General features: G+C 44.1%; 1 long non-coding RNA gene across 1 annotated transcript; it reads left to right on the plus strand.

The window, feature by feature from the left end:
• Positions 1 to 20,078: 20,078 nt before the first annotated feature.
• LOC142568500 (uncharacterized) lies at positions 20,079 to 23,696 on the plus strand. Its single transcript, XR_012825445.1, has 3 exons — positions 20,079 to 20,179; positions 21,239 to 21,319; positions 23,627 to 23,696. It is a non-coding gene; the product is annotated as an uncharacterized LOC142568500 (long non-coding RNA).
• The last annotated feature ends 3,023 nt before the right edge of the window (positions 23,697 to 26,719 follow it).

The raw sequence follows: 26,719 nt of genomic DNA on the forward strand, positions 1-26,719 counted from the left end.
AACGACACATTCATTCATTCATTCATTCATACCATTAAACAAGGCGGAATATTCGTTATTACTGACCTGGAATCTAAACTGAACAAGAAACATTCAACTTTCACCTTGCAACTAGACATGCATGGATGGCACTGCAATGCCACTCTTAACCAATGTTGCAGAACTACCACTACGGAATTGAAGTGACTCCGGGATCATTCCACATTTTCGCCACCCCGGAATGGAATGGAATGGCGACAACGCTTGGAGGGGTGGAATGGGAAAGGAAATAAGCGATTTGAGTGGAATGGAATGGGAATGTAAGTACGTCTTTTTCCGGAAATAGAGCGCTTTTTGGTGTTGGCGCTGTTTTTTGTGAAAATATGCTGAAGAACCAATCAGCCCTCGTTCAAACATTAGTAAGTCAGAGCCTCGACTTTAACAATAAAGCGGTATTTTTTATATGGCTTGGCTGATTACAAACAGGGTACATTTATCGGCAACGCACCTACTACAATCCTGTCCTTATGTACTGAGTTATTCCGAAGTTTGTCTCGATTATTCTCGTAACAAGAGTTGCCAGATGGCCCCCCAGAAACATAGCCAAACGATCTCAAAATGTAGCCCAAAAGTAGCCAGGCCCAAATTTTTCATGAGAGAAAAGTAGCAAAAACATAACATGATGTTCTGCAGGCGTCTTTTATATGGCGTAAATAATGTCGAAATCTCACCGCGTATTTCCGGCTCCGAAGTTACTTCCGCCGCATGCAACCAACACTGGCCTCATCATCTACGTAAATATTTCCAGTGAGAGCTGGCACTTAGACGTGGATTTGTACACCACTTATTGTTGCAATGAACTGAATGATTTCTTTTCCGATTTACTCATGACGTTATTGGTATTTACTGAGCCACGTTCGGAGCTAACTTTAGTTCACGCACACGATCGGCTGTTCCCGATCGTGTGCGCTAGAGGCGGCCTGAGCTCAAGGAATTAAAGTAGGGATGCCTTTCCTCAGCTTCATTCATCAAATAAAAATGTTATTTCTCTCTCGCTATCTTTCTTTTTTAATTTATTCAGAAGCAGCTCGACGTTGAGTTAGCAAATTCTGCCGCTTAGAGGCACACTTGACTCTGGAGAAAGCATGAAACCTTTTCGCGTTTTCCTCGTGCGAAACGGGAGTTCTGACTGAAATGCGCCTTTCAGTGGAAACGAACAGAACGAAATGCTGGCCCACAACAGTAGAGGTGAATAAGTTTGTAGTTTTAATTGCCGCCTGGATTACGACACTGGTATTAGTATCAGATTTAGTATTATAAGTATTAGATTAAGCTGGTATTAGTACCAAAAGGGTTTAACGGCGCAATATTTAAGCAGGGATTCGCCGGTAAGATTCGCGCAATGTGAAAACGTGTACGTGAGTTTCTGTGAATGCAGGCACGAATGCGTGTGTTGCCAAATTTCCGAGGACGGCTGTGCGCTTTACATTCAGTGCGACTTGAAAAAAAAATGTAATTCCACTAGGGAACACACAAAATCGGTGTATATGGGCCGCACATGGTTGTCATGAAGTACAAAGTAAAGCCCTTTCTCTAAGAAATTCAAGCTTTATACATCAGAATCGGAAGTAAGTAGAACTCTATATATACATTTACAAACTGGCAAGAACTCTTTGCCTAACCGCCACTGCGATGTGTGCAAAAATAATAAAATGTGGACGTAAAAGCACAAGCACCTATTATATATATCGAACGTTGTTTTCTTTTTCCTCATCACAGCTGGAAGACACGCATGAGTAAAGTACAATGGAACGACTAGTAAGACGAACAAAGAGGAAAAACAATGACGATAAAGTAGGTGCCCATAAAGAGTAAGCCCTAATCGCAATTACTCGTACGCACAAAGTTTAAAGGCATGAAAATTGTCTGAGGAGTACAGTACGAAAACGGACGAGTTATCATCCTGACTTTGGCAAAGCAATCACTGACCCACCTTTCTGGAGCTATTGCCTTGCAATCTTCACTCTGGACGAACATAATTTTTTGTATATTTACAAAGCTTCTAATTGTAATGATTTGCAACGTTCAAGAAGTACTATAAAACAATCGCAACTTTCACGTAATACGTAGCTGCTTGACTAATACAAAGAACGAAAAAAAATTGTGTAGAGTATCAGTTGATGTCTCACACTGGGGAGTTACGCAAATGGATTAAATATACAATCAAGCTCCATTTGAATAAACTTCAACTGCCACATGGACCATATAGAAATCCAGAGATGAAACGCGGCAGAAATGTTTATCTGGCTGAAAATCTTCGCAGCAGTCCCCACTCGCTGCCAGACATGAACATGAATAAACGAGAGCTTGCAATGTCTCATTCGACATAGTGTTTCTCAAATCATTCTTTGTCAATGAAACTTGGCGGAAGACGCGTTGGACGGCTGCGTTCGAAACAGGCAGCGCAAGTAGGGACAAAGCAAGCTCAGACAGGAGAGGGAGCATTGGGCTTCCTGCACTGTTTTTTGCATTCCTCATGCTTGGTGATACTAGAGCAGACTATTTCGTTTTGGTCGACAGTTGGGACTACTGCGCTTCGCTGAGCATTCACATAAAGACTCAAAACGTCCCGTTTCCCGTTTAAAGCTTCTTGCAGATTTTTCCATAATGTTACTGGGTAAATAAAGAACCCGGTGAGATGCGAGAGAACGAAGCAATAGGCTTCTAAGAACCCTTGATAAGCATTGAAGGACCACAGGCGAAAATGACTCGCCTCGACATGTGTGCGAATACTTCAGCTGTTGCGTAAGTCCACATAATGGTTTTCTGTACAGCAGCCGGCACGGAACACGTACTCAACAGCTGTCAGCCCCACCATTTTTCTTACTGAACCACGCGTGAACCAGCAGCAGATGGCGCCGAAAGCAAAACAAAAATGAGAGCTTAGCGCTCGAACACGCGTAAACATGGCAACCGGCCATGACTTAACGCGATCCTCTCAGCGCCGACATTGCCTAAAAACACAAGCACCGAGATTGCCTGAATGTCTTCGTAGCAGCAATGAGCTTTGGGTATTCATAAACCGATGTTCCAGATTTTTGACAGTGTTGAAGCGTTCCTGGGACTCTGAAATCCTTAGGACGAAAATAGCCCAAATATAGCCATGTGGCCAACTCAGAATTTTCGACGCCAACCCGCATAAGAAGTAGCCCAACTTGGCTATTAATAGACCAATACGGCAACCCTGCGAGCAGAGGATGCCGCTGTGATAATTATTTTGAATAGCACACGCTTCTAGGACCTTGTGTTTCAAGGACTCTGGCGAGGCAGTAGTGCTCTAAGCAATTTAGCATCTCGCATATTTTATATAATACATCATTCTTTCTTAATGCATTTTAGTGATCATAGTACACGCCACTAATCATTGCCATAATTTTATTACGTGTATATTTTATGCAATTTACACCAACTGTTTTAGGCCTCTTTACAGCCACGTCACATTAAATTCAGAGAACTCATCAGACCGCTACATATTCCTTACCACTAGCATGGCTCTCTTTGGCCATAACTGGCCCTTGCGCCATTAAACCTCAAACATCATCAACCCTGCGAGTAACCGAGGTTCTATGACGTCGGTATCCGCCGTGCGGCACTACGAAACGGACGCCTTTGCCCGAAACTCTGTCGACGAACGTCCGCAGGTCAGCGTAGCACACAGTCGTACACAATAAACTGTAAGCCCCCTCCCCCATACATAGAGAGAGAGAATAAACTTTTGAAAGCGTTGGTTCGGGAAGCCAGCCGAAGAAGGAGAGCCCACGTAACTACGGCCACGGTGGTGCCTCCCTGAGCCCCGACGCGACGATTCGCGCCGAAGAAAACCCACGTTCGCTCAGCTCTAGGAAGCTCACCCGCCACCTACCTTTCCCTTTATTTCCCACTTCCCTTTTCCCCAGTGAGGAGTAACAGGCTAGAGACACGCTCTCCAGGCCGACCTCTCCTCCTTTCTCTTCATTAAAATCTACTCCTCCCTCTGTCCTAGGCTAGCTGGAGCTGTGAGGGGAGATCCAGGTGGCGCCGCCGCGGCGCTGGTGCCTGTTGGCGGCTACAGAAGCCCAACGGTTCATTTAGTAACTCGCTCATATTGTGAATGCTAGACAATGCTTCGAAGCATCCATCCCCACAGAATAAAGAACCAACTTTAGAGAAGGGAAACTGTACCTCCCAGAGTGGTTCGGAAATAAGAAGCGGCAGCGCATAGAACTTACCGGGGGGCCCGAGAGATGGCGCTACCTAAACTGGAAGCGGAAATTAATTTTTTTTAGCGCGATATCCAATACGACTGCTTTTGGCGGTGGAGTAGCCGGGGTACGCGCCGTGCTCGCCTTGCCTCAGCTCCTCAGCTGGTGCGTTTTAATTGCCAGGAGACTAAAGAGCCTCTACTGACGCCCGTACAAACAAGCCACAAGTGAGTGAACAGGACGTGCGACTTTATTGGCAGAAGAAAAGCATTGAACCTTCTCGTACAAGAGCAGAAATAAAATTTGCATGTAGAGATGCGCTGAAAACATTAACGCGAGCTCGTGAACTACTCACGTTCGTCGTCGCACATGGCGGTCTGGTAACGAGCGACGATCAGCAGCGCAAGCAAATTGGGCAGTGCTCCACCTGTTTGCATCGACAGTCGCCGTAACTTGCATTGCGAAGCAGTCGGGTGTCGCAGGCATCTCCTGCCGCAACCAACACAGCGACATGGACTACCCGGCATTTTAGCGTTACCTCCTTTCCAACCTACGCGTTTCTTTTTTTCTTTCGCATGCCACTAATCTGTAACTCACACTTGGTGCCCCACATTCTCTAAATATCACCATTTGCAGCCACTTTTGCAGACCTTTCCACACATATGAACATCAACTTCATACACTTAGAACCATGTAATCATGTATGAGAGTCTCCGTTGACGCCAAATCATGGTCGAGGAAGGCCACAAGCAAAATTTGCACACGGCAGCAGCAGGAAAGGACGGAACGGGGAGCACCAACCACGGTGCGTGTAAATTCGCAGTCTACGTCACTGTGCGGACTGTAGCAGCAGGTGCTTGCCTCGAGACACTGTTTCCCAATGCAACTGACCAGGCTCCCACATACGAGAAACGTAACGCGGTGACGAATGCCAAGTCGGACAGCAGCGAAACCACATTCTGCAATCAATCACTTCAATGTAGCTTGCTCAAAAACAGAGGCTGTCGAGCAAGAATAGCAATCCTGAATGACACTAGGAATTAAATATAGGAATAAGAAAGCTTGCATTCAAGAAAGAAGCCACTATACCTTGCAAGCACTGGAAGCCAAAAGCATTAGGAAAAGTTAAGTGCTCCATAGCACACAGTGCAAATGTTTATGTAAGACACACGCCAATGCTATTTCAGGAGAGGAATTGCACATGGCAACGTAGACTAGAAAATACAGCTACATATATGTTACGCTTCTAAACAGTGACGGGTATTAAGTATGAGTAAAGAATCGGTTGACCTTTAATGTTTAGATAAGGAAGAGGAATGATCTCTAACAAGAATATGGAATGAAAAAGCTTGCATTCATTGAAAAAATATTATACTTGGCGCAAATGGAAAACGGCAAGAACAGGAAGCTTATTAAGGAAGGGCAAGCTAACGGAACTCTTTTGGCCAGCATCGTCTGGGCTTGTTCAAAGGTTGCAGGTACATCTGAAGGCACAGAATTTTTGTTTTTGAGGTACGTGGATGACTCGGCCAATATCCGTGCTGGTGGAGTGATGGTGGAGGCTTCTTTCACTCTTGACACAGGCGTCCGTAGACTTGGTATCTCATCCAAATACTTCTGGAATGGCTTTGTTAGGGGTGTAAAGCCCTGCGAATTCGGCTCCAGCCCCATCCTGTTGGCGTAGATGGGGGCTCCCGTGATGACCAAGGTGTACTTGGCACAGACTGTTGGGGCAGAACAGTGACACATGAGATACAGCAGAGAGTATCCAAACTCATGTAGTGTTTTCTTTTATGTTCGAACCAATTATGCTGAACTGTAAACATGAACAAACGTTCATATCATCTGCTACAAACAAATGACAGGGATCTCAAGACTAACAAGCCAATACAGCATATATCAGGCATGTTTATGTCTGAACCAGCTGTTGTTTACCTTGTAGTAGCAGCCAAATTCCACACAATGACCTTGTTGTAGCAGACAGCAGCTTCTGTTTAGAGCATGAAGTATGTTGCTTTATACTGGTGCTGTCCTCATTACTGCATGTCTGGAACAGAAATTTTTACTGCATCAGAAATTGAATAAGCACACTTTTTCAATATGAAATGTGAAAAGGTGTGACATATACATTGTAATGGTTTGTGACTACAGAACACATGCAAATGTACACTGTTTGTTCTAGGGTGCTTAAACAGCATGGTAAATAAATATTGTTACTCTCCATAAAATTGACGTCTGCCTAACTACGATGCATGTCAACAGTTTAATTATTACTAAGATCACAAACGAGAACATTTGTGCCGTTGTTTACACACTAGAGGCGATCACACTGCCTGTTTCACAAGCAAATACATGAAAGACGTGAAGCTATTAGAAATGATGCATTCTTTTTCTTCGTGAACGCGATGCACCGCTTCACTACTGCAAAAATAAATGTCCTCAGGTAAACCAAACTGAACAGCAAGAACATTTGGAAGCAACAGGTACGAAATATGGGTGAATTATCATGCGTGCAACTGTTTAGTACATCAAATTCAGTACTTTAGCGTCACTTTATCAAAGTGTTATTCGGTTCTGTGGACGAAAGGAGTTGTCGGCGAAGTCGAAAAAAAATATATTGATAAGGCTACCTAGTCACCTATGGCTACGGCTACAATGAGATGAAAAATGTGACGCGCGTTCCGATATCGTCTTCTCTTTCGGGAATGTGTCTATAGTGATGGCCTCGCAACTGAAAGGTTATTGCGGAAACAGCAACGGAGGGTCCTCACTGCCCATATGTAATGCAGCATCTACTTCATTAACTTGCCTCCGCCTGCAAGTTAACCATACGAATATCTTACATAGCGATTGAAGCAGCGATGTTAAACGACTCGCCGGTATTGCCGTCCCCAGTCGCAGCAGGATCCAGCTCCCATTTCGATGCAAACGTGTGCCACATGGCTCACGACTGAAACCTAGTTTTCGGGCTTACACCCCAAGTTAACTAGCGCGAGATATCGGAGCGCAATATAGTGGTTTTAGCACAAAATAACCAACCGATGTACGAACCAAAGAATTCGTACCTGCCGTGCACGCGAACATACCGATAAATATTTTAAACGCAGGCCAGAAGTCACTTGGGAGGTCGATGATGATGAACGCTAATTTGTGTTTAAAATGGCAAAACGCAACAAAGTTTGTAACGAAGGATACAATGTAAAATTAGGAATTATAATTTTGTACTCTTTGTCATGTAATAAAACGCTTCGTTTATTGTTGATGATGATGAATGTGGTGTTTTGTGGCGCAAGGGCCAAATGTGGCCAAAGAGCGCCAGGCCGGTGGTAATGCGTTCGCAATGGAGCTATGAATAACGAAGGGCAGATGTTACGGTGGCTGTAAAGGGGCCTAAAAACAGTCGGTCTAAAATGCATAAAACCTATACAAGATAAAACTTTGCCGATGGTTAATGGGCTGTACAATGGACACGAAATACACATTGTGAAGTAATGATGATTACTTAATGATGATGATGACTTTTTCCAATAAGCACTACTGCCTTACAGAGTCCTTGGGATGCAAGGGCCTGTAGGCATGTGCTATGCTAAACTACCATCACAGCGGCATCCTCTAGAAAGAGGATGTGCTATGAATATCTGGGGCTAAAAACTTGCAAGTTGAGATCGTTCAAGAAATTTAGAACTGATTTGGTGTCAAAGAACGGTTCTCCACCAAGAAACATTGCTGGGTGGAGATGGGTGTGCTGGCGATATACAAGGGGAAAATGACTCTTTCTCTCAGCTTCGGCTTCCCGACCCTCCACGAGGACGTGGAGAACGGTCAGCCTCTCACCACATCTACGACACGTTGGAGGTTCATTTCCAGTCAGTAAAAAATTGTTGGTGTCATAGGTGTGTCCTATCCTGAGTCGACAGAACAGGACATCAGTTCGCTGTGTTTTCGTTTTCGGGGGCCAGAAACCTAACTTTGGCTTAATCAAGTGAATCTTATTCATAGCTTCATGTCCCACAAGCCTTGCCAGTGGCTTCGTAGATTCTTCCGTAAGAGAGGCTTTAGATCTGTGACAGGGACAGTAGCCGTAGGAATAATAGCTTGCGAGGTGATTGATGTAGCCATTTCGTCAGCTAGTACATTCCCCTCGATGCCTCTATGGCCAGGTACCCAGCATATAATGACTTGCTGGTTAGACATATACATTCTACAGAGAATGGAATAGAGCTCAGTAAGTACAGGGTTTTTGTGTTTACAGAGTGACTTCAAGGCTTTTACGACGCTTAAGGAGTCTCTAAATATAATTGATGTTTGAAGATTTGATTTTCTGATATGTTTCACAGCCGACAACAGTGCATGGGCCTCAGCCGTAAATGTACTTGTTTCAGGGTGCAGTACACCGGATTCCGAGAAGGATGGACCAATGGCTGCGTAGGACACCCCGGCATGCGACTTAGAAGCGTCTGTGTAGAACTCTGTGCACGAGTACTTCTACTGGAGCTCCAAGAAATGCATTTTGATATGTGTCTCTGGCGCATGTTTAGTGACCTCTACAAAGGATGTGTCACACTCTATCAGCTGCCACTGCCATGGAGCTAACAGTTTCGCTGGAGCCGTAAGACAATGTTCAAGCACCGGAACACCCATTTGCTCACTGAGGTTCCTTGCGCGCAAAGAGAACGGTCTTCTCGCTGCAGGTCGGTTATTGAAGAGTATGGCATCGGTCATATCGTTTATGCATGGATAAGAGGGGTGTTCGCGGTTAGAATTTACTTTGAGGAAATATGTAAAAGTGCTATAGGATCTCTGAAAATGGAGTAACCATACATTCGCTTCTGCATAAAGGCTTTGTACGGAGCTTGTCCTGAAGCTCCAGTCGCGAGGCGGATTCCTAAATGATGGACAGGATCGAATAGCTTCAAAGCACATGGTGTAGCGGACTGATATATTATAGCGCCATAGTAAAGACGTGAGCCGATAAGACACCTATACAAGTTCAAAAGACATTTTCTGTCACTGCCCCATGTTGTACTTGATAGAAGCTTCAATAAGTTCATTGTTTCGAGGCATTTAGCCTTCAAGTATTTAATATGCGGGATGAATGTCAGTTTCGAATCCAGTATGATGCCGAGAAACTTGTGCTCGGCGTTTACAGGTAATCTGCTACCAGAGAGCTCAATAGCAGGACGTGGTACTATTCCTCTCTTATTCGTGAAAAGAACGCAGGTACTTTTCTGTGGGCTCAACCTGAAACCATTTTCGTCAGCCCATTTTGCCACTTTATTTAAGGCATGCTGGACATGTCGTTCGCAGATAGTTAAGTTGCATGATTTAAAACCAAGCTGAACGTCATCTACACATACAGAATATGAGATCGTTCGTGGGATAGCCATGCCCAAAGAATTCTTTTGCACAATAAAGAGTGTGCAGCTTAGCACACCACCTTGTGGAACACCAGTTTCCTGGGTGAAAAACCTTGACAAGGCATGGCCCACCCTAACACTAAATTTGCGGTTAGAAGGGTAACTTTCAATGATACCCAACATACTGCCGCGGATACCCATAGCGGAAAGGTCTCGAATAATACCGAAGCGCCATGTGGTGTTGTATGCTTTCTCCAAATCAAGAAATACGGAGAGAAAAAACTGTTTGTGTATGAAGGCATCCCTTATATTTGCCTCAATGCGGACAAGGTGGTCTGCGGTCGACCTGCCTTCTCTGTAACCACACTGGTAAGGACCTAGTAGTCCATTGCTCTCAAGGATATAGATTAGACGCCGGTTTATCATCTTTTCAAAAAGCTTGCAGAAACAGCTTGTCAAGGCGATAGGCCTGTAACTACTAGGTAAGGACGGGTCCTTACCCTGTTTGAGTATGGGTATTATTACAGCTTCTTTCCAAGAAGATGGAATATACCCAGCGGCCCACATGACATTAAAAAGTGAGAGGAGTGTCTTTTGTGTTTCAGGATGCAGGTATTTGATCATTTCATAAATGATACGGTCACCACCTGGTCCTGAGCTGTTGCAACTAGCAAGAGAAGTTTTCAGCTCAGCTAAACTGAACGGGCGGTTGTAATCTTCATTTTGGGCACATTTCCGATCAAGGCGCAGTCGCTCTTCGCGTTCTTTGAACTTCAGGAATGACTGTGAGTAATGCGATGCACTGGAGATATACTCAAAATGTTCCCCCAGACAGTCTGCCTGGTCTTCCAGGCCATCTCCATTGGTACTTACTAAGGGCAGGCGGTTCGTCTCTCGGCCTTTTAGTTTATTCACCCTATTCCACACTTTTGCCTCGTCTTTCTAAGTATTTATTCTAGGTATGTACCGCTCCCAGCTCACTCTCTTCGCATGTCGACGTATTCTCCTGCCTTGAGATTTGACTTGTTTGAAATTAATAAGGTTTTCAGCTGTTGGAGAATTACGAAGCAATCCGCAAGCTTTGATTTTTGCGCGCATTTCGACATTCGTCATTCCACCATGGGATGCGGCGGTTCATTGCCAGTCCGTTAAATTGTTTAATGCATTTTGTTGCAGCGTCAATAATAAAACCAGTTAGGTATGCCAAAGCATTGTCTATATTAAAATCAGAAATGTCGTCCCATCCTAAACACGTGATTTCTCGAAACAGTTCCCAGTTTGCTCATGTCGAGGTTCCATCGAGGGAAATGCGGCAAGCATGCATCTGGTTTGGTTAGGTTTAATGTAATTGGGAAGTGGTCACTCCCATAGGGGTTCTTGAGAACAGACCACTCCAGGTAAGGAAATAGTGAACTCGAAACGATGCTCAAGTCTATGGCCGAGTATGTGTTATGTGTAACATTGTGATACGTTGGTTCTTTTTTGTTCAATAAACATGCACCTGAAGAAAACAGAAAATTTTCTCAGGCGCCCACGCGCATCGGAACGCGAGTCGCCCCACAGGGGGCTATGTCCGTTTAAATCACCAACGACTATGTATGGTGGCGGAAGTTCATCGATAAGGCTTTGAAACTCTGCTTTAGAAACTTGACAGGAGGGGGAGACGTATATCGAACAAACTGTGATTAACTTACCAAACAGCACAGCTCGGACTGCAACTGCCTCAAGGAGAGTTCGGAGTTTGATTTGCTGACATGCAACGCCCTTATCGACTATTACGGCTACACCCCCTGAGGAGGTGAGTGCATCTTCGCGGTCTTTGCGGAAAGTGGCATAGTGCCTTAGAAAGTTGGTCTGTGTTACTTTTAGGTGTGTTTCTTGGACACACAGCACCTTTGGAGTGAATTTGCGAAGTTCTTTAACATCATCAAGATTGTGAAGAAGCCCGCTCACGTTCCATTGTATTATTTGGGTACCCATAACCGGAATGAGGTTAGTGCTGTGTGTCTAGAAAGAGAATTTAGGTTACAGGACCTTTTTCCGGTCCTGTAATGCGATGTTTCTCTTTTTTGGAGCGGTCGAGCGATTCTCGCCGCTCCTTAGGCGCTAGTGGCGCCCTTTGAATTGGTGTCGTGTCCATCGCCTCCTGCGAAGCGCCGGACACCCGCTCTTGTGAGCGATTTGTTTATTGAGAAAGCCTCTTCTCAAAGGATGAGGCCCTTGAGGCCACCAGCCCGGAGGTCGACGGCCCCTTCTCGGATGACGGAGCAGCGCTAGCCGCAACCGCCGAAGGGGCAGGTGACGTGACTGCCGGCTCACTAGGTGTGGGCCGGACAGCCGCCGAAGGCCGCTGTGGCGCTGCCCCCTGACGCGCCACTTCGGCAAAGCTATTCTTCGGTAAGAAGGATACGCGCCTGCGTGCCTCCTTAAACGAAATGTTCTCTTCGGTGTTGAGTGCCACTATTTCTTTTTCTTTTTTCCAGTGTGGGCAGGACCGCGAGTACGCGGGGTGCTCCCCGTCACAATTTACACAGTGTGGAGTGTTCTGGCATGACTCGGACGGATGTTCATGTTCGCTACATTTGGCACAGGTTAGTCGGCCACGGCAGTTCTGGGAACTGTGGCCAAACCTTTGACACTTAAAACATCGGAGGGGACTTGGGATATACGGCCTAACCCTGATCTTCACATAGCGTGCCTCGATTGTTCCGGGCAGGACACTTGAACCAAATGTAAGAATAAGATGCTTAGTAAGAATTTCTTTACCATCACGCCTCATTTTGATTCGTTTTACACTGATCACATTCTGGTCACTCCAGCCTTCAAGTAGTTCAGCCTCTGTCAAATCAATCAGGTCACTATCTGATACAACACCGCGGCTGGTGTTCATGGTGCGATGCGGTGTCACATTCACTGGAACGTCCCCAAAAGAGACAAGTGTCGGCAGCTTCTCAATCTGATTTTTATCTCGGAGTTCCAAAAGGAGATCTCCACTTGCAAGTTTGGTTACTTTAAAGCATTGGCCAAGAATATCGGTTATTGGTTTAGACACTAGAAAAGGAGAGATCATTCTCGCTGATCTTGCGGTTTTCTCCGAGTGGATGACATGAAATTTGGGAAAGTTTTCATTATGACGACCATAGAACTTCAATACTTCTTCGGTGCACCCTCACGATGAGGGGTTGAAAACAACTTGCCATAGATATATGCGGGAATTCGGCAGCACCGCCACCCACTCACCATGGAGCCCACCATGGACCGTGAAAGACACGGCCTGCACGCGCCAGCTGTACGACACTACTATAACCAAATCTGTTATAACCAAGGTTGGCTATACCACAGAAGGTTAACCCTTGCTGCCTGGGAAAAGTGGAAATAAAAAGGAAGCTAGGAAGAGACAGGAAAGACCGAAAGCAAGAGAAAGAGGAAGATTAGAGAGGAGGATAAGAAAAGGCAACTTCCGATTTCCCCCAAGTGGGTCAGTCCAGGGGTGCCGTCTACGTGAAGCCGAGGCCAAAGTGGTGTGTTGCCGCCGCCGAGGGGCCGTAATGGTCCAAACACCCGGCATTGGCTCAACCCCCAGGATCCCCTTTTCCCCGGATACGGTTAAGCCGCGCACGGCTACACGCGGGAGGGTCCAACCCTCATGTGCTTGGGTAAGTGGTGTCGCAACACACCGAACGCCTGCTGACGCAGACGCCCCTGCGGGGTTTATTGTTGAAGAAAGTTTGTAGGTTAACATTGCGCTTACTACGGCGCCTCTAGCGGGAGATAATCCGCTCACCGGGGGACCTTTTTAATTGGTGTACTATGCTTGTTTTTTTTTTTTAGCAGCGCCACTGGGTCCATTTTTTCGCCATCTGCGGCCATTTGTTGAACAATCCCCCTCAGCTTTCTGGACACGGTTAAGCCGCGCACGGCTACACGCGGGGGGGTCCAACCCTCATGTGCTTGGGTAAGTGGTGTCGCAACACACCGAACGCCTGCTGACGCAGACGCCCCTGCGGTGTTTATTGTTGAAGAAAGTTTGTAGGTTAACATTGCGCTTACTACGGCGCCTCTAGCGGGAGATAATCCGCTCACCGGGGGACCTTTTTAATTGGTGCACTATGCTTGTTTTTTTTTTAGCAGCGCCACTGGGTCCATTTTTTCGCCATCTGCGGCCATTTGTTGAACAATCCCCCTCAGCTTTCTGTGCTACCACCCCCACCCTCCTTTCCAGCCTTACATTCCAAATAAAATACGGTTCCATAATGCATTGCCGCACTGGCTCCTGCACCCAGCGGCTCGCGCACGCAGTAAGTCCGCTAACATGTGATGGCACATGCGAAACAATTTTTATAATTTACCCGCGAAGAACACAAACAAGCTGCACGCAGCAAGCTTTGCTCCAAAACTATACATGCTGTAGTCTGAGTTTCATGTAATTTGATTCGGCACCTAAAAAGAAAGCGTGAACGTGAGGTAGGCAAAGGGCTGGCAAGCCGAAGATACCGTCAGCCTTCACCGTTTGGTGCTGCTCTGTGCCTGTTCATCGAAAGGTTGCTCTTGACGACGCCATAATGAAAATTATTTGCACTGACATGAAGCCCTTTCGTGTTGTCGATAGCGGAGGATTCGAACAATTGGTAACGGTAAGTCTGACAATATTATAAGCCATCTTTCATCAAAGTAACTGCTTTGTATTCTTTCAGATTCAGGTCGCGGTCCCGGGCTACAAGTTCCCATCGTGGGATGACCTCATATGAAAGTTCCTGTCGAGAAAGTATGAGCGCTGAAGTCCAAAATATCATTGTCTTTGGCGGGAGCGAAGTACGTCTGTATCGCACTAGACGTGTGAACGTTGCGATCTACGCAGAGCTTCCTGGCTGTCGATGCAACAGTCGTGAACAGCGACTTCGCGGCTCACACGTTTTCACTCGCCTGGGGAGCTACACGGCTGCTCGGATCCGCTCGGAGTATGACGCAGCGTTGTTGCAGTGGAGCATCGCTGACAAGGATGAAATATGTATTTTCGTACAATTTCGCCTCCGTTAACTGTTTTCATTTTATTTTCCAGGTACGCGTGATGACAGATAACGCCTCATCAATGATAAAGGCATCTGCATTTACAGGGTGGGAGACTGAAGAGGACGATGATGATGACAATTTCGACGACTGCCCGGAACGCTTAACCAAGGAGCTTTTAACAGAGTTCCATCAGATGGAGCAATTTTGATTTGGCTGCGCCGCTCACAGCCTGCAGCTTGCCGTAAAGACGCCATTCGGCAGGTATAAGCTCCTAAATAACATATTGATTTCATCTTATGTGCATTGAACGTCGTTAATTTATTACTATTTTCATGAGCAATTGTTTGGGCCAAAGTATGTGAAATAATTTGCCATGATTGCATGGACAAATAATGTATGAATATAGTAATTGCAGCTTGAAAAGTAAAGGCAGACAAGTGTGCTTATTACAGTTTCAGTGCTTTAAAGCTTCATTATGCAACTACCCCCAGCTGATGTTTAGCCGAATTTTCGAGCGTGCTTCACTTTTTCATCTTGGGGATTCGTGGTGCATATGCTGCCGTGGCCGAGGTCACGAACTCTGCTTCTCATGAAATAGTGGCTGCTGATCATTCTTCTGCCGCAGGCCAGGCACCAATCTTATGCGACTTCGAGGTCTGATCTCGCCACGTGAATCAACAATTCGGAAATACCTCTAAGCACAAACAAAAAGAAAATTGGTACATCCAGTAAAGAGCGCCCACGTTGTCCCTAAGTTACATTTTAAAACATTTGGATCTGGTTGATTTCTTGTTTAAGCTATTTTTGTCTTATTGTATTTTGCGCTCCTTGTTATTTTTGTCCTTTCGTGATCTCCCTCTCCTTTTCTTTTGGGGATTACAGCACGCCTCCCCGCTAGGGAAAATCAAATCCTGCATACGTCACTCCTTCTACACTCTAAAAACTAGGAAGGGTATCGCAGGAGTGAAGCGGCCGGTTCACTCTTCAAAGCGTCGTTTTACTCTCGCAAAATGTCCAGGAGAGTGAAATGCATTGTTCACTCTCTCACCAAGGAGAGAGTGAAATGTGCTTTTCACTCTCCCCTTCAGAGAGAGAGTAGAATGCCCGTTCTACTCTTGCGGCAATATTTATTTATTTATTTATTAGTTACCTGCATCGCCCCGTAGGGCATTACAGCATGGAGGTTACAAACTTGAAGGAATACATCAACAAATTATTTCAACGCATGGTAAAAAGCATCATTTTTTGTAATATATACAATGGTCGATGGCAAACTGTTCCAATCTCGAACAGTTCTAACAAAAAAAGAATAACGGAAGACGTCACCACTACAAGAAAATTCCCTGACCTTCAAACAGTGGTCAAGTCGCCTAGATATATAGTGTGGTGCCTGGATATATTTCTCGCGGTTTATGCCTGTTTTAGAATAATAAATATCGTGGAAAAATTTTAATCTAATATGCCTTTTACGATCCTTCAGCTCTTGCCATTTAAGTTTAAGTTTGCTTTCTGTCATGCTAAGCTGCCGGCTATAATTACCAAGAACAAATCTAACTGCCCTATTCTGGATTTTTTCTAATTTGTTTATAAGCTCAGATGTGTGTGGGTCCCAACAAACACATCCATATTCAAGTATTGAGCGTACATGACTGAAGTACAACTGCGTCTTCAAGTTACTCGGTAAATGACTAAAATTGCGCCGCAAGAATCCCAAAACTGATGCTGCCTTATTTCCAATATAGTTAACATGCTTGTTCCATCGTAAATCAGAAGTAAAAAAATAGAGAACAAAACGCAGCGTAATCTTCTGCTTCAACTGTAGCTGGCTGGCCCCGAACATGGCAATGTATCATTCATGCACGCTGAGCAAAGAACACATCGCTTTGCTTCTAAGAGAACAGGCCGCCGCAGTTCAAAGGAACGCGTAGTGAGCGCTCTACTTTTTCACTCGGAGTTGCTCCACCGCGCGCGCGCGCGCGCTCAAGATCGCGGAACAACACAGCAGCGGAGAAAGGTGATACGACCACCGAGCAACGAAGGCCAGCCGAGGGAGATCGTGTGTCAGCAGCCATCTCGCGTCGCCACGAAAACACGACAGTCGTTCGTCATGCCTTGGATATAACAACAAATCCTCCACGGTAAGTTAATTCTCACTTAGGTGCACATTCTCCGTATATGTTATGCTATCGCCAGGAAGTCGTCGCTGCGCTTAGCCGACGCGATTGACAAAGGACTAGGCATACGCGCTGTGTCTCTCGATGTCAATCGAAAAAGCCAGTCGTCGCGATAACTGCAGGTGATTTTATCACTTTGCCGTTGTCCGTAAGAGCTTTAAAAATCGCAAACGCGAACTATGGTATGTTCAATAAGACGCCAGGCGAGAGGATGCTTAAAATGGTTCGTTCACCAGCCCGTGATTTCGAGCCTATGCGGAGCGTGATTAGCGTGCGTTTTGTGTGCTTTAATTTATTCAGTTTGGCAGTCTACTGTGTACTTAACGCTGTTGAACTAAGGAATCACATAACAGAAGGCGTCATTTTGCTGGCAGCATGCTTTCTTTATAAATAAACCGCGCGCTTGACGGTGTCTCGCTCAGGGGGAACCTGCGACCACTGAAGTTACGTGCAGCACCAGTGCTAGTTAGAAACTTTGCCGCAGGCATTCAGCTGCATGCTGCAAGAGGTCAGTTGGGCGCGTTATCTTGAACTTACTGAAAACGCATGAGGAATCCATGTTTTATGTTGAAAAAAGTATAAACCCCATATAAGCGATCTTGCGTGCGGCAGCTACAAGCGACGCGATGGAGATGGCTGTCGCGTTCGCTCGTCGCCTACAAGTCGTACTCCGTGCGAGCGACGATCTTGAGCGACGCCTCCCCGGTGTTGCCGGCATGAGGGCTGCAATCACGCGTGACGCGTGCTTTAGTAATTTACGTTGATGTATTTTACTATAAAAAGTAGCATAAAATATTTCCGGAGGTCTTGCAGTAGGTTCTTATCCTTGCACGTATAAAAACTGAATCATTTGCTCGTTCGGCGCGACAATCGGTAGTATTTGAGCGATGTACATCCAGTTCCGGCTTCGCGTTATTGGCTAGTCGCTCATAGCACTTCCGGGCGACGAGCGACGATTTCTAGATTTCCAGAACCGAGCCATCTGTTCAAGCGACGGCCCGTTTTGTCGCTCGAAGCCGTCTCTCGTCGCCGTCGCGCACTAAATCGCTCTCACAGTGTTTATCCCTAAGACTGAACTGTTTTTGCTCATGTATTGAAATGGTATGATTATAGGTCTGGTTTTGTCTCCTGTTGCGGTTTTCGTGCATGGTGCGAAACTGAAAGAATACTTATGTCTACGAACTCGGTGAATTGTCGAGCAGCTAGTTATGCATCGGCATCGAATATAACGGCTGCTGTGTGGAATTACAATTGCAGGGGCGCTTTGCATACGCTTATTGTTTTGGACATGCCTGTGCTAATATCAGTTGGCGTGTGAGAGTTATGTCATATGAACAGCTAAATCAGCCTTCCTCTGGCGGTTACAAGTGTAATGTGTGCATTTTGCTATTGCATGGCAGATCAAAATGTGTTTATCGCTTGATTTTTAGCAGAGCAATAAAATATCAAAATAAAATGTTGCTTTAATTCCGTGTTACCAGTCTGTCGTACACAGAACAATAGGTTGGGGTAATAAACTAATAACTGTGGTTTAACTGCAACTTATACATGCCTTCAAGAATCTAAAATGCTAGATTTCAAACTGCAGCAGTAGTCGGGTCTGTCAAAAATGAACTCCATTGCGCACCTCATACATGAAAATAAGTTCATGCCTTTTAGTAAGCTTAGATGCAGGCTGCAGTCAACTTTCTTGTTAGTATTGAAATGTGGGTAAGCTTGCCATAACAAGCCTTGTTGCCCTTTTTTTTATAGGCACATCCATATATCCATTGAACTGAAGGACAATATTTTAATCCCTACTGAGCATCATCTTTGCAGCTATAATCCTCAAATTATGGCTTCAGCAGTGGTACAACCAGGGATGGTGCGGGGGGCACACTGAGCATGTGCTTAGGATGTGTCGCAAGTGGTGTTTGCGATACACCAGACTCATGACAGACCTATGACGTCTGAAAATGACCAATATTCTATTCATTAGCAGGAGTATACTAACATTCGTGACAAACAAGGATGAACTGTTGGTTATTTTTTTGCTTAAATCTAAAAATTTAAGTTAGTTTAGCAGTTGACTGTTGCAGTCATTTGGATGTTTTGCATGCATTTCACTAGGAAGACTAAGAGCTAAGACTTTCGTTTATTGCCATGGCCTTGAATGTCTTCATGTGGTTTTGCACCATGCCCTTGTGTTGACTTTTGCATATGATATTTTTCAGGCACCCGCTTTATATAACGCAAGAAGGCAGCTGCAAGGACAAGAGGATGTGAAAGAGCCAATGTAGTACAACTTGACGTAGTGCAGAGGAGCTAATGCCAAAAAATCAAAATACATTGGCATGCAATTTGGACAAGAAAACTAGTATGTGGGTATATTGGGTGTACCATTTGACCAAATGTCAACGAAATCAAGATACAGTGTGTTACACCAAGATGAAAATTCTCACGTGCTCCAGGCAGTCATCTTAACATGGCATATTTATGTTATGTCTCTGATTGGAAAGTCAAATCAAGTATGCTCTCTGGAGACAAATGCATAGCAGCAAAAGTCATTGAAAAGTTAGAAATGTGTTTTAGAAAAGCTAATTAGTTCTGAGAAGTGACTGCTTTTTGTCTTGCCTCTCAACAGAGACATCCATGTGATAAAAAAATAGTGGTACAATGAAATTGCATATTTGCTTAGTGACATGATACATACTTGCAATGAGCACGGTCCTGTGTTTACTATAAAAAGCAACAGCCCATGCTTGGTTAGATTAGGCGCACTACAACATGCAGATGCTTGGTTAGGTTAGGCCCACTACAACCTGCAGGCATGGGTGATTGGCGCTTTTTTTATGTCTGTCATGAGGTTTATTGACATATGTATAAGTGCAGTGGCACGCAGTATGGCTAGTACAAAAAAGGGGAAGGGGGGCAGATATATGTAGCTCACTGTACACGACACAGGGCAAAGGAAATCCGTGTTCAGCAACTATGTTAAATGCCATGTACGTAAATTTTACAACGCTACTCATTCGAAGCGTGCACAGGTGCATATTGAAGAAATGTTTTCCAGGGTACATAATTTAGTGCGTAATTTACACTAATTTTGCTCTAACCACGAGACATAATAATTTGAATATACTGCACGGAAAAACCTAGAGCGAATTAAATTGTGTGTAAGCTTCGTGTGTATACATATAGTCTTTCCTATGCATTAGGTTTTTCGCGTAATGCATTACCAGTTGACAGCCTATCTTATCATGTGCACTCTGTTTACAGTTGTTTATTAGTTTGCTCATTTGGTTTGCAATTATGAAATGCCGGTGTATATATATTTTCAACATTTGACATAACCCTGTATGTTTTGTAGGGACAACCCAGGACTTGCATTTCTCAGCACCCAGTCAACTGCCAGAAGTGACTCAAACACAGGCCACCAGTAAGTGGACATCAGTTGCAATTTCACATTATGCAGTTGGCTGCTGCCTTGTACCGAGGCTTTTTTTTAATGAGATGGTGGTGTCGTTCTAATGTACATTTTGACCACAAAGGTGCGATCATGTCTCACAGAGGCATATATGGTTGCTATTCTCTGCGAGGGACGTGTTCTCGTGTTCGTGAAGCATTTGTGTTTGGCAGTATTGTCGCCCAATGAGTCGGATATAAACACTAACTCGCCACTGCCAGCAAGTAGTTGCGAGAAACACAATATATTATGACGCTGCAAAGTTATTTAATTAATTCGAAGGAAAGTTTTGCAGCAGGAAAAAAAGGTTGCTATTCCAGGTAAACATGTCTTTTTCTCACAAGTTAGTTAACCAAACTGGATGCGTGAAATTCTTCACTTATGAATCGATTTTAATTCATCCTTTAGTAATGCTTCTAAACGAGACTAGAAATAGCATGTGACTACCTCTCCAATCAGCAGATCATATACTTACAGTCATAAGTGGTAGTTCCATGCAGTCTCGCACTCTATATAACCTTTCCTTTCAGCAGCATTGGAACTGGTGGCTGCGTTTTCACAAGGAGGAGTGCACTTGGCACTGTATATGTATGTGTGAATTCGGTTTTCTTTGTATGTGTCGGCTGACTGACACAAACAGTGCAAAAATCAGTTGTACCATGAGGCTGACGACGCCTTCTGCTGCTAGAAATCCGGCACTTCATATGTTATAGTTCTGCATGACATTTAAATCAAAGCTAGCACATACAATGATCAAGAAAACTAACCGCTGTTATAGCTGTTTTCCTCAAAGAAAGCTTGTCCTTTATGGGCTGTGTTAATCTGAGCTCTCCACCGATGTTACAGTAGTATTATCCCTTAGTGAGTGAGAGATTGGGGGCAATTATTCGTGTTAGTGTTTAAATGGTGTCCTAATTATGTGTATTTGTTCCAACAAAGTTGTGTAGATTACTTTATTGTGTAGTGTAAAGCTTATGAAACCATGAGCAACTACTGAGTTGCTAACATGCATATACGTTTGTCACTATACAGGTGGCACTCGGCTGTACCACTGCAGTGTTGCGGAAATTGCCAGCACCAGCGGCTTTGCAACAGCTGTTTCACAGCATGTTGGTATGTGCTAAATTATAGTTATGTTGGGATGGGCTAGTATTATGGGCCACTGCTACTCTGTATTGTGACAGATCCATATGATAAGTGATGTAATGGGCACAGCGAAAACCTGTGAATGTTTTACTATGGTACATAAAAAAGGCTCTCCTTTTCGTCACTCGAGCAGGGGAGAAGAGCATGCAGGCACTCCTGAATGTACATATAGTTCAAAACATGAGAGAGACATAATATATATATATATATACACACATACAATTAAACTAAAGGCAGGGACACTCCATCTTTCATCTTGAATTGACTTGTACAGCGCAAAAATACAACACACCACAGAGAAGCCCGCATGTTAACAGGTTTGATACACACAATAATTCAACAGATTTGATACTTCAGGTGTGCTATTTTACGCAAGGGGGAAGGGAAAGGGGAGAAAACCAGAAAAAATAGTGGAGTGGAAAAGAATCATGCCATAAAAAAAAGCATGAGAAACATCGTGCAGCCAGGATCGCCAGCAGGACATGTAAAAAGCACTCTGATAAAATTACATACAGGACAACCTTACGTATTGTTTGTTTCAATCAACTCAGATCACATGCAGCCATTACTGCAATCAAGTTGTTTCCTTATGTCATGAGGGAATGATGTGGGCCCAAAAAACTGTTTAGAGCTGAAGGATTATGTTTGCTAACCTCATTGCCTGCTTTTTTATCATTGTTATCAGCTGCTTATGTTAGGGACAAAAAGTAAGAGTACAAGCTTTTCCTGATTTGCCATTCCACACGTCTTTGTGACTATATGTACATGCAGACAATCCATAGATGAAAAATATTCAGTACAGTAGAATCTCATTACAAGATACACTTCGTTGTAAGAGACATCTGAAAATGGTTTGGTTGGTTTTCCAATGTTTGTCACGTTAACAACATTGTACACAAGAGACACCTTTGTTACTAACGACTTTTTAAGTATTCACTACGAAGGGACACAACCCACACACATTCACTTCATGCACCTTGTGTGCTCCGAAAGGTGTAAAGATCACGCTATCCTCACACAAGTCAATTGCGCATGTCTCATTAAGCATGAACTAGAAAAGGAGGGCAACGAGGACAGTGCAGGGCAGAAAGTGTCGGCAGTTGAAGCTGACGAGCGTCTAAGAGCACCTCAAAGGTACTGCGAGCAACAAGGCTTGCAAAGTGAAGTGTTTAACTTCCAGAAGTTAGGAAGGAAGCTAACACAATCTACAGTCACTAAAAAGCTGTGAATGTCTTCTTTAAAGGGCCCCTAAACCGAGGTTGAAATTTAGTTGCGGTGTTGCAGTTGTACATGTTAAGGCAACGAACACGTAGCCACGAGAATTTTTCGAAACAGTGCATTAATAGTGGAGCTACATGTTTGATTATCGAAAAGTAGTCACCGCTCACTTTACTCTTTCATCTGGTACACGCCATCTGGACAGTATCATCTTTTCCTCAGCTAGTACACCTCCAAATGTTACGGGACAGGCCATCACCAACGAGCTCTGTTGCTGCCGTGCAGGCCCGTCGTCCTGCGAGGGGTGGCGCTAATGACCTCACCAATACAATGGAACTGTATGGTGACTCTAGTTGAAGAGCCTCATAGGGAGACCCTTCCGTTGGCGTTTCTGTTCTTTGCCCCGATTGGCTGCCCACAATGGCATCGCGAGCAACGCGACGAGGAAGAGGGAGTGTGTATTTGCTTGCAGGCCTTGCCGGCAGTCGTACACTTTCGTTCGACCAATCGACAGCACCTGAAACTGGTGCCATCATCAGAGACAGCCTGGTGATGTCAGGACAAACTGGGGGGTGCAGGATAGGTCCAGAGAGGTGCACGGGGTCGTTTTCTTCATATTGTGGTGCTCCCACAGTGCATAGCACTGTGGCGTTTGGCATCGTCAATTGTGACGGCATTCTGATTTTGATGCACGTGTTTACTTGAAATGTTCAAAAGATGTCAAGAAGTGGTTTAGGGGCCCTTTAAGCCACCCTGAGCAATTATTCCTTCAGATATATCTAAACATACCTTAGTGATGATGCATAATAATGTGATCTAGTCTGGCTCCTCAGTGTTTTAAAATTTTTGGTTTCGAGACGTTTCCCGTGCCACTTGAGTATCTCTTCTAATGAGGCTTAACTGTAATGTACACCCACAATTGTGTAACTCCTCCTGCAAGTATTATTCATTAAGCCTGGTCACTGATGTGCAAAGCTTGTGGTTAAGTTTTCATGTCCGTACTTTTTAGAGCTATGTTTATTAATTCAGGCTGTTCTTATTGTTTCTTTGATGCAGGAGACAATGCCTACGAAATTATTGGCCCTGATTACGAGAGCCCTCAAGGGGCAAACAACATCTCTGGTGCAGAAGTGAGACCGATACCACCTGAAGTTACCATGACAGGTGACAAGGCAGCAATAGATACAGAGATGGCCATGTCTACTGCAGCTGCAACAGTGTACGAGGCAAGCAGCGGTGTGTCAGCATCAGCAGCAGTGTCAGAAGGAACCGCACCAGGCCTGGTAGAGCAACATGTGTGCTATCACTGTGACTTTTTTTGTAGTGCATACAACTCATTTGCTCAACATACAAAAGCTTTTCACCACGACTGTGAGCCAGTGTTCTTGTGCAGCAAGTTCAAGACTAAGTTAGATGTTATAACACAGTACAAGCATCACTTTAAGATATGCAAACATATTACAGTTGTTGCCTCACAGTTGTTGCCTCCCCAGCCAGCCCATATAGCGACAACAATGTGGAACACATGGTGGGACACACCTCTTCCCCATTAGAAGATAGTAAAGACTGTCAGTGTTGTTGCTAGATTAACTGGTCTTTGTAGGCAACCAGAAGGACAACACAGGTGTCATAAGATTGTTGTTGATGTTGTTGAAGAGGCAAAAAAGTTTGATGCAGCTGAAGTGCAAACTGATATTGAGCAAATCAAAAACAACCACCTGAGAAAGCAACACTTTTGAAATTTGGGTATCTATGTGCCGCCAACTCTGGTAAGGATGGCATAGGACAGAAGTGTGATGAAAATCGCACAGACACTGCTGTTCCATCACTGGTCACAGTGAGCAGTGACTTGTAGGGCAAGAGAGTCAACTGAAACGGAACATTATGGCATAGTGTCATGCTTTCACAAAAAATTATTCATAACACTATTAACACAGCAGTATCTTCTTTTTTTGTGGGTTCGAGGTTCCCGGGTGTCCATTAATGCAAAAATTGCGGAAAAGAAATATGTGTCGTACTTACACCTTTTTAACAAGTACGAAAGGGACAGAACTTTTCTAGTCATGCATCTTCATCATACTATCAAGTTTTTAAATGCCTTTTATAATTATTATTACCAGTTATATCTGAGTGCACTGTATGCATTTAGCAGGTGTAAAATCAGGTCAGTTGGATCAGGTGCCTTATCAGCAAGAGAGCCCTATATTCAAGAAATTTGAAATAAAATAGGTACGTTAGAGACGCAGTCTTTTAGCACTTTATAGCGTGTGGTTTAAGCATTGCTCAATACTTTTCTGGATGGAAGTTTCAACCGGCACAGCCCTGCACTTTGTCATGGTTACGTGTCTTCAAAGCGGTGTTTACCATTTGTGTTGATCTGTTTGTGTATTCATAGAGCAAGTTCTTAATTCTTTTCCGCATTCTTGTGCTTGCACTAAGCTTGTATAAGGCAGTTACAAAATGTGTGTCACTATAACGCACTGTACTGTTGAGCTTACACTTGCAAATAATAGTGTTCAGATGGCCGCACTTCTATGTAGGTGCACCGATAGCTTTGTGTATGTTCTCATGTTTGTATAAAGCTTATATAAGCTAGTTACAAAATGTATGTCACTAAGCATTGTGATATTCTGTAAAGAACTGCTTGGTTGGTTTTACACTTATGAATTAGTATTGAGGCAGTGGCATTTCCATGTAGGCCCACTGCTAGCTTTCTGTGTGCTCACGTGTTTGTATTAAGCTTTTACAAGGGAGTTACAGCATGTACGTCACTAAGCGCTGTGATATTTTTAAAGAACTGCTTTGTTGGTTCTACACCTGTGAGTAATAGTACTCGGGTGGCACTAGTCATGTGTAGGTACACAGGGACCATTTGTATACATTATGCTCATGTAAAGCAGTTACAAAGTGTATGTCACTAATCATTGTGATATTTGTTGAAGAATTGCGTGATGGTTTTACACATGTGAATAATAGTGGTCAGGACACAGTACTTGCGATGTATAGTTGAATTTATACAGTGGCAAGACATGGGCTGTATACGTACCAAAAGAAATGTGCGTCATTATATTGTTGTGATTATTACTGTTCGGATTTTATTAAACTCTAATAAAATTGTTTCTTGTATCTATTGAGGTATGGCAATTTGTCATGCAACCAAACTGAGGACTTGAACTCGTGCATACAAATAAACAGCTAATTTAAGAGTATACTGCTCATATTCTGCAGAACCAGTTTAACAAATCTTGTACTACAATGCTGGAAAAATGACAGAGCTGACAGGGAGTGCAGAAAGAGTTCTGCACTGGCTGAAGGACTGCCCCACACTGGAGTTGGTAATGTTGCGTTTATTAGAGTAGAACAGGAAGTACACTTCTATCAAAACGTGACAGTCGATGCAGAAACATAAGGCAGACGAGCAGATGCACATTTTTTTCAGTGCTCTCCATGCCTACTACTGCATTTCTAGTCTTCCTGTTCTCTTCGTATAAGCCACTGTTCAGCCAAGGTTTTTACTCCATGACAGTTGTTCTATTGGGTTCGTAGCAATATTGAAGAAAAAAATTCAATGGTTTTCAAGAACTTTCGACGCCCTGACACAGTAACTTAAAGGACCTCGTGCGAATTTTTTTAGTAGTTTGGTCAGGCAATAACTCGTTCAACAACATCGTTAACTTTAATGCAAACAAAAGAAAACAAAACAAATCGCATTTCACTGATTTTAAACATTTGAAGGACTGCTAGTTTGCCTTTCACCGCCCATCACTAAACGCACACAAGGAAGCATTTCAAGAAAGCGCTCAAAGTTTTTCTGCAATAGCGCAATTAACTACTTGGACCTGCAACATTTGCAGTTTTTGAATACCGTTTGGCTTGACAGTGTATGTGATGTCATCTGTTGCCTCAGCTTTTCACCATCAAATAAGCAATAGTCATTTGTAATTTCCTTTTATTGAGTCTGTAGCTCTCGATTTACTCATCACGGCTTTTCTTTGAATGCCTCAACTGTTGAGCTTCCGGCTTTTTCTCCTCCAAGTGCATTTGTCGCTGGTTCCATGTGTCTAAAACTGGTATCTGCAGCTCCTTTGTAATTTCAACTTTAAGGATGTCGCTTTCCTTCTATTACCTCCACAGACAGTTCTCTGTGAC

The sequence above is a fragment of the Dermacentor variabilis genome, unplaced genomic scaffold, assembly GCF_050947875.1.
Source record: "Dermacentor variabilis isolate Ectoservices unplaced genomic scaffold, ASM5094787v1 scaffold_20, whole genome shotgun sequence".
Classification (NCBI taxonomy): domain Eukaryota; kingdom Metazoa; phylum Arthropoda; class Arachnida; order Ixodida; family Ixodidae; genus Dermacentor; species Dermacentor variabilis.